The sequence below is a fragment of the Heterocephalus glaber genome, unplaced genomic scaffold, assembly GCF_053883595.1.
Source record: "Heterocephalus glaber isolate CG9 unplaced genomic scaffold, H.glaber_assembly_v1.0 deba00001428, whole genome shotgun sequence".
NCBI classification, from domain to species: Eukaryota; Metazoa; Chordata; class Mammalia; order Rodentia; family Bathyergidae; genus Heterocephalus; species Heterocephalus glaber.
In genome coordinates this window covers 18,983,051-18,996,160 of record NW_028258293.1, presented here as the reverse complement: position 1 = coordinate 18,996,160, position 13,110 = coordinate 18,983,051, and the positions used below count along the sequence as shown (strand labels likewise).

The following is a 13,110-nucleotide window of genomic DNA, read 5'->3' as shown; positions in this document are numbered from 1 at the left end:
ACTATACAGTCTTTAATCCTTTCAGCAGTTACTTTGGAATTTTTAAAAAAGAATTTCTCTTTTTTATCACTTCTTGGCCAGTGTAACTGTCTGAGTCCATTTATTTCCCTCTGTACATGTACTTTTATGTAATTCTTTAAATATGTCAAGCACTCTAGGACTTTGTTTTTATTGTTCTATTCATTCAGTTTGGATTTAGATGTAGACATACGTTTTGCCTTTCCATTTGCTCTTCATTTTTATTCTAGTATCAGGCTATCAACTGGGATCATCTTTCTACTTGAAGAATACTCTTGAGTATTTCTTTTAACGTGAAATCTGTTGATAGTTATCTCAATTTCTGTTTATTTGAAAATATTCCTTCTTCATTTTACAAAGATAGTTTCACTGGGTATAGAATTCTATATTGGAAATGATTATCAATTCACATCTTAAGGATATAGTAATTTCTTTTTTTTTCATTCTTTCCCCATTAAGTTTGTTGGTACATTTTAGGTATAAAATACATTTACATACAGTATTGGGATCTTGTACCATTACATGAGTATCTTGGTTCTCATTTTTTTTTCACCTTCCCCTGCACTCCCTTCACCCCCTCCACCCTTCCCTATTTGCAAAGATTTTTTCCATTTTTTTCCTTTTCTCGTATTTTTTCTTTCCCCTTCTTTTCCTTTCCCCTACCTCTCCCACTTCTCCTGGTCCTTTAGACCTTTACTTCCTATTACCCAATATCAATTACACATTTTTAAAATTAAAATATCAAGACCTAGGAGACATTACCACAGATTGTACAGAATTTAAAAGGATATAGAAAGCATATTACAAAAATCTGTTTTGAAATAAATTTGACAACTTCTAAGAAGTACCTTGGAAGGCAAATTAATGAAACTAACTCTGGAGGAAATATAAAATTTGAATAGCACCTATTAAAGAAAGTATATTCCTAGCTTGAAAACCTACCTATATGACAACACCAGGCTCATATACATTTTAACTGATAAATTATATCAAACAATTAAAGCAGAAAAAAGAAGGAACACTTCTCCCCTCATTTTAGGATATCAACATTGTGCTAATCATAAAAGTGGATAAAGATAATAGGAAAAAATATGAACATAGATAGAAATTTGTTTAACAAAACAAACTATTAGAAGTCAGATCTGGCAGGATGTAGAAAGTGGTTTTATTATAGGGATGGCAGCGTTGGTTCAGCATTGGAAGATCCACCCCCAAAAGTAATCATTTTAACAGAGGAAAGGAGAAAGACATATGATCCTGTCACTAGTTGAAGAAAAAGTATTGGACTAAATTCTACAACTGTTCATGGTAAAAGCTATCAGGAGACTAGGAGTAGAACAGAACCTTCTCAACAGGTTAAAGACATGTACTCCATACTTCCAGCAAGAATGCCTTATATGAATAGAGAAGATACAATGCTTTCTCCTTAAGGTGGGGAACAAGGGCAGATATGCTTACTCTTCATCTGTCCATTAAACTTTGAAACCTAGGCCCAACCAAAATAGTCTGACAATAAAATGACACGATTAAGATAGGATTGGCAAGGTAGAAGCAAAATCTTTATATGTAGATGAAATGATCATCTACAGAGAAAATACTAAGAAATCTCTAGGAGCCCCTAGAACTTGTATTTGAATTTAGCAGGATTAGAAAACACAAGGTATATATAAAAATTCAGGTCTGTGTATACTTGCTATAAATGAAGAATTGGATATTGAAATTTAAAAGTTATGTAGGAGTACAAAGGACCTAGAAAAGTTAAAAAAAAAAACAGTGTTGGAAGATGTTTAGTACCTAATTTTAAGACTTCCTCTAAAGCTACAGTAATCAAGGCAGTGTTGGTGTAAGGAAAGATATATAGATCATTGGAATAAAACAGAGAATCTAGAAATAGAACCACACATATATGATCCACTGAGTTTTGAAAGATTATTTTAACATTAGCATTTTATAGAATATAAACTCAATTCAAGAGCAGAGGAAAAGATAGTGTTTTTAGCAACGGCACTAGAATACCTGGTATCCGTCTATAAAAAAATTAACCTCAACCCTTTTTTTCCATACATGAAAATAACTTGAAGGGATCTATGAACCTAAATAAGAAAGCCTAAAAGTATAAAACTTTAAGAAGAAATTATAAGGGAAAATATTTATGAATTCAGGGTAGGCAAGAACTACCTAGGATACAAAAAACATGATGTATAAAAGAAAAAACTTGATAAATGAGATTCCATCAAAATGTAGAACTTTAAATGACATTATTAAAATGAAAAGTAGTCCTTAAACAGACCATATTTACAATGTATATAACCTATGACCAGAATATGTAAAGAATTCTTAGAGCTCATTAATAGACAACCCAATTAAAAAGTAGACATAAGATGATGAATAGCCAGTATAGCACAAGGAAAGATGTGCAACTCTAAAATCAGAAAAATACTAATCGGTACAATAACAAGATTGAATTATACCCTCATTAAGGAGATGAAGTTAAAAGTTTTAAAAGCCTTGTCATGACTTTTTCTTTTTGTTGGATTCTCCCCCTTTGTGTTTAATTTGTCATGCCCAATGGATTCATTCTGCTGGGTTTCCTGGGGTTGTGATCCTCATTGTCTTTTCCTAGGGTATTGTCTGAAATTTTTTGGAGTCCTGGTTTGGTATTCATGGAGTTCCTGAGGTGCTCTTTATCATGAAAGTATCTTATTTCTCCATCAGTTTTGAAAGATAGTTTTGCAGGGTACATCAGTCTCAGTTGGAGGCTGTTTTCCTTTAGGGCTTGGAATACATCACTCCAAGCTCTTCTTGCCTTGAGGGTTTGCATTGAGAAGTCTGCTGTGATTCTGATGGGCTTTCCTTTGTATGTGATTTGTTTCTTTTCTCTCACTGCTTGTAGAATTTTGTTCTTCTGTTGGATTTCTGGAATCCTTACTATTATATGCCTATGTGTAGATATTTTTTGATCAAGACTAGCTGGAGTCCTATATGCCTCACTTATCTATATGTCAAGTTCTTTTCTCCTGCTTGGGAAGTTTTCTGCCATCACTTCTGTGAACAGTTTTTTTTATGTCATCTGCACTCTCTCCTGTTTCTTCATTGACTCCAATCAGTCTTATGTTAGTCTTCTTTGCATCGTCTAGCAGTTGCTGGATTGATTCCTTGTGTTCCCTTACAATTTTAAAGCAATTTTTCTTCTCCTGGTCACTAATTGCAATCTTATCAACTATATCTGAAATTCTATCCTCACATTGGTTCATTCTGCTGCCCAGACTTTTGATGGAGTTTTTAATCTCCTGGAAATCTGTTTGCATCTGCTTTATGGATTCCATTTGTTTCCTATGTTGGGATTCCATCATGTTCCTCAGATCCTGTATTTTTTTTATCTCTGTCCTCTCTAGATTTATTAATCATGTCTTGCACTATGAGCAAAGTCTTTGCTGTTATCTGAGTAATTATTTCTGATTTCATTTTTCCCAGATCCTCTTTTGTTGCCAGTTCAGAGAGTCTAGGTGGTTGAGTATCAGATTGTTCCATCTCGTTTCCCTTTGGAGTTGCTGTAGGTGATGTGGAAATCTGTTTTTGAGACTTGTTTAAATGTCTTCTCATTTCCACAGTATGTGCTTCTGGCACCTGCGCGACTCACCTTCTCTGCCCTAGGAGCATGGAATGGCGGTGGGGGAGCCTCCTTCTGAGTGCCAGGCCTGGCTTACCTTCTCTGCCCTAGGAGTGTGGAATGGTGGCAGGGGAGCCTCTTTCCAGGTGCTCTTGAAGGATTTTTTGAATGATAAATTATCCTTGCACTCTTGGGGGGAGAAATCCCTCTTTATCATACCAATGTTTATGATTTCTTTATCTATGTATCTTGTATTTTCTTTAATTTGTGTTTGGAGGGTTGGAGGAGTTGAGGCACACTACCAATATCTCATTAATGTTGAAAATTTCACTCTTCAAATGTTTTTTTCCTTGAGATTATTCCAGGGATGAACTCTACTCCATCCATGTCTCTCTCTCTCTCTCACCTTTCCTCCTGCATGCATCCACTGTTTTCACTCTAAAAGCTGGATATAAGTGAACAAATTTATTTATCAGCACAGGACAACAGGATGACTACATTTGACAACATTGGGTCTGACTTCATTTGAAGAAGAATCATCAATATGTACTTCCATTCCATATAAATCATGCAATCATACTTGCATACTTGTTTTCCATGTGGCAAGGTATTGAATGATCTTCAGATAACAGTTAGCAAGAAACTGAGGACCTCAGTCTCACACACCACAAAAAAGATGGACTTGTGGGTGAATACTTCTCCTGTTGAACTTCAGATGAGACTTCAGCCCTGGATGGCACCTTGATTGCAGTCTTGTTAGACCCTTGGGCATGTAAGGTCAAGGAGATAGGCTTGAAGGCTCCCATGGAGAGGACCGGGGAAAGTGCTCTGATCAGGATATACTAATTTCATTGACTTCATGTTCCATCGTTCTTCTAAGAAGTTAGTGTTCACTTTTTTGGTTGTTCTTTTGAAAGTAATATTTTCTCTATTTTAAGATTTTTTTCTCTGTTTTTAATGTTTTTTCCCCCATGGAATATCTACAAGTTTCTTTGTATTTATTTTTCTTGGTGTTAAAAGTACTTTAGTAGTTTAAAAAATTTTTAGTAATCTGCTCCATTCCATCTCCCTTCTACTTTTGAAACACCAGTACACATAGTAGATTACTGCCATATTTTATAGGTTATGCTATTTTCTAGATTTTTCATTTCAATTCCATTTCTTTTTAAAGATTCCACATAAAAAGAGGTCATTCCTCATTTTTTCTTTCTGTACCTGTCTTATTTCATTTAGCACAATGTTCTCCACATTCATCATGTTGTTTAAAATGGCAATATCTTCTTTTTATTTTCATTAAGTTTATTGGTACATTTTAGGTATACAATACAGTTACATTCATCATTGGAAATTTGTACCTTTGCATGACATATCTTGGTTCTTATTTTTTCCCTATTCCCCTGCCCTCCCTTCGACCCCTCCACCAGCAGTATCTTCTTTTTTTTTATTTTGGTACCGGGGATCGAACTGTGGTCCTTGTGCTTTTGAGACAGGTGGTGTAACCAGCAGTATCTTCTTTTAAAAGGCTGAATAATGTTCCATTTCATTTATATTCCACCATTCTTTATGAGCACTTACATTGTTGTCACATCTTGGCAATTGTGAATTATGTTTAAATGTAGCATCACTAGGGAATACCTTTTGTCTGTTTTCCCCATCTTGTATTTTTTTTACATCTTGTCTTCTTGTGTGCTTTGTTATTTTTTAATGCAAGCTAGAATTATGTATGAATTTATTTCTAGAGGGGATTTATTTTGCTCCTAGAATATCACCTTAATTATATTATTATATTACAACTATATCAATTATACTATTATATTATAATTATATTATTACCTTAATTATAATCAGAGATTAGATGATTCTAACTTGACCTTCAAACTTTGTGAGGGTCCACCTATTTCCAGTTGTCACTTTCTCCATAGTTTCAGTTTTTTTGGTGGCAGCTAAAATTTATGGACCTTACTAGGCTCTTTCTTCTTGAAAGATCATGAACTTTATTTTTTGTCACTCTAGCTTTTACTTTTGGAAAGTATGCTCAAAGTTTCAGTCTCTTAGTCATCGCTTTTACTTTTAGAACTGGCACTTGCCTCTCAGAAAGCCTCAATGGCTAGCCTAACCTCTTGCTTCTTTATTTTATTCTTATTATGCCTTAAAATTAAAAAAAAATTGTGGTACCTTTCATATGCCTTTCAAGCAGATTTCTACAATATTTTGTTTATACTGTGTAATTGTTTTTACAGAGATATTTGCAAAGACTGAGAAAACCTAGTCTGCCATTGCCAGAAGTGGGACCCACCACAGATTTTCTTCTGAGCTTGATCTATTGTAGCAAATAAGATCATAGCTATAGCATTTAAAATAAAGCTTTTCTGTTTACTGCAGAAAAAAGGATGAAAGTACTTACAAACCAGAAGCTGTCACCACCAGCACATCCCATTTCTTTAGCCCCTGAAAAATCACAGGCTTTCTTTTATACACAAGTATAGTCTCAGATCACTTCTGAAAACAGCCTTATGGTCAGCAAGAGAGCAGCAGATCCTAAGATCAAAACCATCAAAAGTGGTTCTTGATCCTCAGATAAGGAGATCTCAGAAGTATTCAGGGGAATTGAAGGGAGCATAGTAATAGTACATCAGGGAATCTCAAAAAATATTTGTAAGAGATACTGAATATATGTATTTTAGAGATATCCATTATTTTGTTTAGATTTTAACTTTCTTTGACAATTTAAATGTTGTTTAAATCTCTGCAACAGAAAATAACAATATGCAAATTGTATACCTGTGTTGTTACAGAGATATACAGTATGTAAACTGCAGTGTATAACAGATACTCAGTACATACATCTGTTACAGAGAAAGCTGCAGGGCTTTTTTCTTCATCACTTTGATCTGGCTCATACTGCCTATACTTGGAACATTCATTTTAAGTACAGCAAACGATGTTCTGATTCAAAATGAAGGAGCAAGGAGACTTGAAAAAGAATCTAATATTTGGCAGAAAGAAGTCTTTACCATTTTTCTCTAGTCTGCTTTCACAAAGGACATGAGAGCCTTTGGAAAATTCCAACTTCTGCAAAGCTCCCTATCCAAACAATTACTTTGGCTGAAATTTATGCTTTCTTTGGGGCCTGCAGATAATTCCCTAAATTATGTGCTAATGCATGGAGAACTTCCAAAGTGGCTGTCACCTTGAGTGGCATAATTATAGGCTGTGTATAAAGTCTTGATAAGAAAATGGAGAAGAAAAAAATCATCAAGATAAAAATGTACCTGAAGATAATGAAGGTGATAATGAATAGGGAAGGGAACAGACCACTTTGTTTTCTAGGAATGGGCAAAGGAGGCAGGGAGTTCCATGCTGAAGCCAGGGGCAAATCTTTGTCTTCCTTATTTCCTGATTGTCAGGAAGGCAATGGTTACTGTGACAAGAGACAGAATAGGAAAAGCCTGAGTTTCAGAAGCAGAAGTAAGGAAGACCAGATGCTGATTCTATTACTTAATCAGTTCCTGGTCCAAGAATATTATTCACATCCTGGAGCCTAAACTGTGAAATAGGGTGATAGTTTTTGCTTCTCTGAGTTGTTGTGAGGATGAAATATGGAATACATTGTGAAAGTGTAACACTCAGTATAATCAGAGAAAAGAAAAGCCTGGTTTGGTTAGCTTAGTGTTGTAGTTAAATATGTGGATTTAGAATCAGATAGAACCAAGTTTGAATCCCCTTTGCTACTTTGTCATGTTTTCGAAATTAAAAATTACATTTAATGTGTTTAGCACAGTTTCTGCTATGTGGCAGATGCTCAGTGAAGATTATCTGCTAATATTATTGTTATTATTATGATGATGGTGATATAGGAAAACTGTGTGTTTATTTTTGCCCACTTTGGGATCAGAACATTTTTATAGTCAGATTGGGTCTTATAATCTAAACATATGTCTTTTACTGGATGGCATTTTAATATAAGGTCAAAAGAGATCAACAAAAGTATTCCTGGAGAATTTCAAAGTTCTGCTCTGGAATGAGAATTATATACAATGTATTCTACCTTGACCTCAGCATAAATATATATATATATCTGGTTCCAAATGATTTAAAAAGTGTTTTGAAGAAAATGTGCACTGTTCCTTACTTAGGAATGAATGAGCATCTTTATGTGTTTGCTCAGGCCTGGTGTGGATTCCTCTTCCTAGATTCTAAAGGGTCCCTTCTATACTTTCTAATGTTCTTTTTTTTCAGTATTTTGGCTGATATCTTCATTTCCTTTATGTCAGGAACATTAAAGCCATAGTCAGATCATCATTAAGTAGGGCTGGATGGACTGGCTTGATGAGCAATACATGGCAGGGACCTAATAAGCACTCACCAGAACATCTCAGGAAACCAGATGACTTGCCACTTACCTTCCCTGCCGGGGGGTAGTGGGATAAGTGAGAGAAAACTTGACGCTGAGCTCAAGGGATGCTGAGAAGGATGAAATGCTCTACTTTAAAGCAGGTTAGAGACACAGATGCAGAGAAAGGTTGACAACAGAAAAACCATTCAATTTATTAAATTTTTAGTTTGCCATGACATCTTTCCCCAACTTCTTGATTTGAATTCATTATTTATTTGAGATGATGTGCATGTTGGAAATAAAAGACAAAAGCAAATTTCTTTTCCTCTGAATAATGTTTTGGCTGCACCTTATAGGTTTTAATATGTAGTGGTCCACTTTCATCATTTTCCTGAAATTTATAAACCATTTAGGATTCTTTCTGTAACAAACAACAAAAGACTGACTGAACTGCTTTGAGGAATTATTATTTCTCATACAAGTAGTTTGATGTAGGAGAATTTTGGGGCTGGTTTATTTAGCAGTTCTCAAAGTCACATTCATTATCGTCAACAGATAGAAAAAAGAAAAGCCTAGTTTGGTTAGTTTAGTATTGTGACAATCAGGTTATGCCATCATTATTTATTTAGGGCTTGTCCTTAGGCTAGTTCTCCTTCATCATAGTAGGATGTAGCTTAGATGTCACATGCCCATGACAATTTCTAGGAATAGAAAAGAGATTTTCTTTTTAGCATTGAAGAAAACTTTTGTTAGAAATCACTCATCAGACTCACCTTCAAAGTGCATTTGACAGTATGTCTTCATGTGTCCATCCCTAAACTAATTTTCTGGTGGTAAAGTGAGACCATTATTGTTTGATTTAGATCAAACACGTTTCTAAGAACTGGAAGTGGGAGTAGTGATCACCTCACCTGAAGCAGATGATTATTGAGTGAAAAAGGGAATACATGAATAAAAAGCCAGGTAAATTTTAGACTAGAAAGGAAGAAAGAAAAGAAGGAAGGAAAGTGGCTACTAAAAAATGCAATCGGGATTAATTGCTACTTTCTGCAATTGTGTTTTTAACTTCTTAAGCTTGAGTTGTTTAAAATAATTAGAAAAAGCTTTAACATTTAAAAATGGTCAGAGACTTTGGCATGTTTCTCCTTAATTTTGCCTTGTGGATATACATTAGTCAGCATTCTGTCTCTATAACAAAATACCTGAGGCAAGTCAGTTATAAGAGAAAAGGTTTATTTTGGCTCACTATTCTAGAGGTCCCAGCACAAGTTCAGGTGGCTCTTTTTTTTTTTTTTTTGGACCCCTGACAAGAGCACCTGGCAGAGAAAAGGACTTACACCCAGAGCCAAGAAGTAGAAAGAAGGGACTAGATCAGGGTCCCACAGTTTCCTTTGGTGGCTTACTCCCCATGACCTAAGGACATCCTACAATGTCCAGGTCTCTTGGAGGTCCCCAGCGTCTCCCAGTAACATCACCTTGGGGATGAAGCCTTAACACATGGACCCAGGGGAGCACTACTCAAACCATAGAAAAAAAAATTTTGTTTAATGATTTAAATTTTTTAAAGCTTTTTTTTTTTTTTATGTCTACTACACAGAAAATTTTGTATTTCATGGCCATAGGGGGAGGAAGTGTAGTTTCTCTTCTTAGGTCAGTATTGTTTGTTATATCATTCAGTTTTCATGTATCTCTATCTTTTATTAACTTGATATTTTCTTAAACCTTCTTTTTGAGAATACATTTAGATTTACAGGACAAGTCACAAAAACTGTACAGTATAGTTCCCATATATCCTCCACATAACTTCTCCTGATGTTAATCACCTCTCTGCAGCATATTTGAAATGACCAAGAAATCATCATCAGTCTAACTCTATTATCTAAGTGCAGACTTTGCCAATTTTCCCACTAATGTTTAACTTGATCCTGAAAGACTAACAAAGATGTTCCATTGTTATTGGATTTTGGCCTCTTTTTGCATTTCCAGCAATTTTTGGGCTTTATATATTTTAATTTTATATAATTTATCACATAGAGCTTTAAGACAATTTTGTGTTAATGTGGATCTTACCCTTCATCAGCATGATGTGATCTTTTAAGTCCCATTTAATGCTTTTGCTTTGAATTCAGCATTTTCTGAAGAGGACAAACTCTGACTTCCTTTTGAATAAATTTGGCTAGTATTCTTCTGCCTTCCTTTTATTTTTAGCTTCCTGTGTAACTTTGGATATATATAATTCAGGGTCCTGGTAGAAAACAGATGCTGTATTTGAATGCGGTAACAATGAGAATTTAGTATAGGGACCCCTTGGTCAGAGTGGGCGGGCTGTGGAGAGACCACTAGTGACAGTGTAGTGTCTTGGGCTCAGTGACTTACTACAGCTTGAACAGAGGGGGCTGCCTGATGGGAGCAGTGGCCTTGGAGGCAGGACCAGCCAGCTGTGATGACACTGCTTCAGAGAACCAAGGAAATGGCTGCCCCTCCCTCCTTCGGCTCTCAGGTGGGGTCTTCCTATGACCAAACCCTGCTGGAAGCCAGAGGCACAGCCACATGCTAATGCACTGGGATTGGTTTTCCTCCTGCTTCACATAGCAGTGGGGAATAACTGAGAATAGATCTGGAAAGTAATTAAAAATATCTGGCAAAAGGTATGTTGTTTGTATACAGAGTTTTAATAGCTAGATTTAATTGTCTTGAAACAATCTGAGAATTCTTTTTATGCGTTAGGCTAACTTTTCATGTAAACATTTATTGTTGTAATAGCTATATTTAGTTTTATCTGTCATCTAATTCTTAGCTTCTGATTAAAAAAATTATTTCTTGCTATATCCTAACTTCCTGTCATTTGGTACTGTTGTCTATTTGTTCTTCTATATTTTCTATTTTGGTATTTTAGAAGCTATACAGTCTGTTTTTGGCTCTATTACTAGATAACTGCACCTACACTTACCACAGTTAAGTCTCATATTATCGACTTCATAGATGAAGCAATATCCCATTGTTCATAAAAGAGAATGTGAACAATTATAAATCTCAACTTCCGTTTTGTAATTTTGATTGCTTTAGTTACTGAGAAAGTCCTACGTGTGCTTGTTGCTCTGGGTAACTGTGTTGATTTGGGGCTGAAAATGCTGTCCTATGATTGTGGTATTGATTGGGGTGAGCTAGCCATGTTTACATAAAATCCTACAGGTTCCTGGCTTTGGGTTTTCTATGGTCTTGTTATTTGTCCTCCTCCCCAGCTGGGCTTTTTGCTGCTAATCTAATCCTCAAGGTCATTTTCTCTTGCTTCCCTCCCAGACTGTCCTCAGAAAGTTACCTGCACTGGGGAGAGGGGGATTCCCTGGGAGACAGGGTGCATTTTCCCTCGGCCCTCTTGTAATCTCCTTTTCCATCACTTCCCCTTGGGTGGGGAGAGGTGAGTATTGGTAAGGTTTTAAAAAAATTTATTCATTTTTTATTAGTACATGTTTACAGTACATAGTAATTATATGTATCGAGGGGAGTTGGTACATAGACATAATACATCTTAATTCATTTTTTTGGCCCCTTATCCCTCCCATCCCTCTCTGCTCCCTCCAACTCTTGGTCTCCTTCTCATGTCCAAAAAGTCTATTTCAATTTTTTCCAATTTGTTTTTTTTCTATCTGCTTTTCCTTTCCTCCCTTCCACCTCCTTCCACCTCTTGTTCCCCTTACCATTTGAAAAAGATCTTCCCATTTTCTATTATCCATTGTTTCAAGATTCCTAAAAAGCTAAAATAGATATTCCATTTGACCCAGCTATTATTTTCCTTCTAGATTATCTTCCTGAAAGAGTTAAAGTCAACATAGGACAGTGATACATGCATTACCCATGTTTAGAGTAGCACAATTTATAACAGCCAAATTTTGGAAATGGCATATATGCCCACCAACAGATCAATGGAGGAAGAAAATGTGGTATTTATACACAAGAGAGTACTGCTCTGCCATAAAGAAGGATAAACTTGCATTCATAGGTAGATGGATGCCAGAGAACCCTGTAGTCAGGTTCTAGTACCCACCTGCCAAGTATACGATGCAGGTCTGAAAAAAAAATACACTAAGAGAGAGAAAGTGGGGTGCCAGGATGACCAATGCCGGTGCCACTGACAAAGGTGCCGGCCAGTTCCAGGCACTTTTATTGGCAATCAATTGGGGTAAAGGTGACATGTGATTTCTATGGAAAATAATGTAAATAAGGCTCATAAAGGACATGTCAAAGCATTCTCAAATTAGGAACATAATAGACAGAATATATGATTGTAATTAGAACATTGTCCTTCTAGTCTGAAGGTTTTAGTTGTGGGAATGGAATTTGGGTGTGAGTCACCCTGACCTCAGCACGAAGGCTTCGGCCAGAGTCACTTCTATAAACAAACCAATTGTGAGATTAACTCTTTATCCCTTGCTTTGGGCATAATCAATATTATGGTCCTCTCCAGATGGATACATCTTGAGATCATATATTAAGTGAAATAAATTAGACACACAAGCTCTAATATCACATGGTTTCTCTTATATGAGAAACCTAAAATATAAGTAAAGAGCAAAATAAAAGATAGATAGTTGGTAAGATTTAAAGTCTTCTTTCCTTTTAGAATCCATATCTTTGATTTTCACTGTCTTTGTCAATTTTGGAGTCAAATGGTTTTTATTTTAGTTTCAGGATAGCATTTCTTGAACTTTGTGCCGTGTGACTGGGATCTTTTTATAGTTTCAATATTGATAGTATAATTTATAATTTACTTCTTTCTGTTCACTTACATAGGTTTTAGATAATAAAGTTTCATAAATCTGAATCATATATTATCATCATCTTCTGAATATCTTCCTTTACAGTTTTCCCTCAGCTTTATTAAGGTGTATTTGGCCAATAAAAATTGAATATTTGAAGTACATGTACTTTGTGAAATGATGACCATGATCAAGCTAATTAAGATATCAATCATCTTGGTGGATCTTTTATGTTTTTTAAATAAAAGACATTTAAATTTAAATCTTTAATTCATTTGATGATACTGGGCTCTAGGAGATGTGAGGCTCCTTTTTAAACTATTGAAAATTTGTTTGTGGGTCTATCTTCCCCAATCCCATTCACATATAGACAATTCCTCAAGCTCCTG

At 35.5% G+C, this 13,110-nt stretch overlaps 1 long non-coding RNA gene across 3 annotated transcripts in view; it reads left to right on the top strand.

Annotated features, from left to right (window-relative positions):
- LOC147827991 (uncharacterized) overlaps positions 1-13,110 on the top strand; it is a 201,085-nt gene that overhangs the window by 94,871 nt on the left and 93,104 nt on the right. For all 3 annotated transcript variants that reach the window (XR_015451449.1, XR_015451450.1, XR_015451448.1), the window contains one exon: positions 11,265-11,382. This is a non-coding gene — a long non-coding RNA (uncharacterized LOC147827991). The remainder of the gene's footprint in view (positions 1-11,264; positions 11,383-13,110) is intronic.